Here is a 3,341-nt window from a genome sequence, read left to right as displayed (position 1 = left end):
ATATTCTTGTTTATTCTCCTTTAAAGGTCCAGTTTTCACCAAAGCTGATGTTAATTGTTCTTCTGCTTCACATTCTCATTCTATTCACTTAGTTAATTCCTTTAGGTCTAAATCTATTTCCTTTAAATAGCATGGTAAGATTTGTTATTCATATTCTGTCTCCAGGCTTTTGCCAATTAATACCAAGGATAAAGAAAGCATCATCCCTCCATTAAAAAATCCTAGTACTTTTGCTCCCCTTCCACTCTTAAAACATGTACCATAGCCCTAAAGATTTATGGGTTTGAAAAGCAAGGTAGAATTGTCAAAGCTGACTTACACAAATCATAGGGCTCACTTCCACTGGTCTATTTGACTATTCTTACAGAAATATAGCACTGATTATATTGCTGTAATTTTACAGTAAGTTTTGATATACCGTGGATCCTGTACTGTCATATTCTTCTTCAAGTTGAGGCTGGCTAATTTTGGTCTCATGTATTCATATAAATTGGTTTGTAAATTTCCAATAAATTACATTTGCATTTGACATAAGACGGTACTGAATCTATAGATCAATTTGGGGTGAAGAGACATTTTTACAATATTGAGTTTTCCCATTGAAGAAGGTATTTCCTTTCTTTAAACTGTAAAAAAATAAAATATAATAAATTGAAACATGAAAGATACTAGCTTATATTTTCCCTTTCATGCAATGTTGTTCTCTAGGTTATACTTGCCTACCTTATTGAAGCATGCATGCACAGCCTTTACTGCTATCAATATCTTACACCTGAATGTTACATTTATCACAATTAATAAAACAACATTGACACATTTTTATCATCCAAAATCCATAGTATTCATCGGGGCTCTCTCTTAGCCTTGCACATTCTATGAGTTTGCACAAATGTATAATTACATGTACCAACCATTAAAGTATCAAACATAATAGTTTCAGTGCACTAAAAAATCCTCTGTGCTCTGCCTATTCCTCCCTCCCTCCCCAACCTCTGGCAATCTCTGATCTTCGTACTATCTCCAGTTACTACTTTTACAGAATGTCATCTAGTTATAACTATACAGTAGCCTTTCAAATTGGTTTATTTAACTTAGTAATATGCGTTTAAGATTCCTCTATGTCTTTTCATGTCTTGAGAGTTCATTTCCTTTTAGCACTAATAATATTCTGTTGTCTGGGGGTGCCACAGTTTATTTTTCCGTTCCTTAATGAAGGACATCTTGGTGCTCTCTAAAATTAAAACATAAAAATAAAGTTCCAAGCCTTGGCTCCAGTGACCCAATCATTCCTTTTTGGCAGATGCTCCTTTCCCCTTCTTTGGGGTTATAAGGCATTGGCTAGGGTCACGCCCAGGTTCCAGTCCTATGCAGTACTCAGCTTCCTGGGCAGCATCAATTTCTATAGAATCGTTGTTGCCTGACCTTTTTCTCTTCTTGTGTGTTTCCAGGCCAGGGCTCTCTGCCTCTTCCTCAAATGCTACAGAATATCAATAAAGTTCCTTCACCATGTGGGGAACCTAGCGGGCTGAAACTTCATCTCTTGGTCCTTCCCAAATATGACTGAGTCCATGCTTGTGGGATTGACCCCTACCTGCTTTACCTTGACATATCCTTTGTTACACTCTGCTTTCAACTGCACTTGCTATATTTCTTGTCAATAATATTGATCTCTGGGCCATGCCCAACCATGACTGCTTCCAAATGTGGAACTTTGATTCACCGGTTCTTGTTATCCTGTCTCACCAACCCACACACCTGCACCATTACGCTCCAGTTGGGGGAAACAGACAACCTCACGTTATTCCCTAGTTGTCTTTTTTCTTAATATCCGTATCAAGTTGGGTATTAGGTAATGTTGGCCTCATGATAGAAATTGAGAAGTATTCCTTTGTCTTCAATTTACTGCAACAGTTTGTGTGAAAAGTCACATTACTTTTTTCTTAAATGTTAGGTAGACTTTCCCAATAAAGCAAATTTACCCTGGAATTTTTAATTGTAGGAATGTTTTTAATTACAAATTAGTAGTTACTCATTATGAAGCTATTAGTGCTGTTTCTTCCAGAATGATGAAATTTTATGTCAGAATTTGTCCATTTATCTTTGTCTATTTTATCAATGTCAAAATTACTGGCATAAAATTCCTTCCAGTATACCCTTCTTATCCTTTCAATATCATTAGAATTAACAATGTCACCTGTTTCATTTCTGATATTGGTATTCTGATCAGATACTGTAGACTGATTAATTTCATTGATAATTTCAATTTCAAAGAGTCTACTTTCGGGTTTGTTAAGTATTTCATTGTTTTTTGTTTGTTTGTTTGTAGTTTCCTGTCTTGTTTATTTCCATTTTAATTATTTTCTTTGATTACTTTAGGTTTAACTTTATTTCACTTTCTAGTTTCTTAATTTGGAAGTTGAGGTAATTGATTTTAGACCTTTCTTCTTTTCTAATATGTAGCATTTAATGCCTTAGGTTTTCCTCTAAGTACTGCTTTATCTGTATTTCAAAATTCATGATCTAGTGTACTTGCATTTTCATTTAGTTTACATTTTGATTTACTTTTGTTCATGCCCCCATCATTCTTCATTGACTTCTTTACTCCTCACTGACTTTAAACAGATTTTACAAATGTTTTTGTCCATCTTTTCCAAATGACCTCAACAAGGTTTAGCTCAAATTATTTAGCCCACCACATTATAATAAGGGATCCTCCTTGCTACTCTTTTCTGATTGTTTCTCAGCCCACCCAATTGCTTTAAATATTTGCTTATACCTCCAAAATGTGTTACCCTAGTGTTTAATTTTTACCTGTATCCAATTGCCTGTTTAATATACTGTTAGATTTTTAAAATGCATCATAAATGAAACATACTTCATTGCAATAAAGCCAATACATGACAAACCCACAGCTAAATTTAAAGCTTTTCCTCTAAAATCGATAACAAAGCAAGGATGCCCAATCTCACCATTTCTACTGAATGAAGTACTGGAAGTCCTAGCCAAAGTAATTAGGCAAGAAAAAAAATAAATAAAAAGCATTCAAATTGAAAGGAAATTTGACAAATAAAATTGTCCCTGTTTGTAGATGACATGATCTTATATACAGAAAACCTTAAAGATTCCACTAAAAACTGTTAGGACAAATAAACAAATTTAGTAAAGTTGCAGGATACAAAATAAACATACAAAAATCAGTTGTGTTTCTATACACTAACAATGAACTATTTGAATAAGAAATTAGGAAGACAATCCCATTTACAGTAGCACCAGAAAGAATAAAATGCTTAGGAAGAAACTTAACTAAGAAGGTGAAAGACTTGTATACCAAACAGTACAAA

General features: G+C 34.0%; 1 pseudogene; it reads right to left on the bottom strand.

The window, feature by feature from the left end:
- Positions 1-1,137: 1,137 nt before the first annotated feature.
- LOC123385030 lies at positions 1,138-3,018 on the bottom strand (annotated as a pseudogene).
- Between the last annotated feature and the right edge of the window lie 323 nt (positions 3,019-3,341).

This window comes from Felis catus, chromosome A1 (assembly GCF_018350175.1).
Source record: "Felis catus isolate Fca126 chromosome A1, F.catus_Fca126_mat1.0, whole genome shotgun sequence".
Taxonomy (NCBI): domain Eukaryota; kingdom Metazoa; phylum Chordata; class Mammalia; order Carnivora; family Felidae; genus Felis; species Felis catus.
This window is presented reverse-complemented; position numbering and strand designations above follow the sequence as displayed.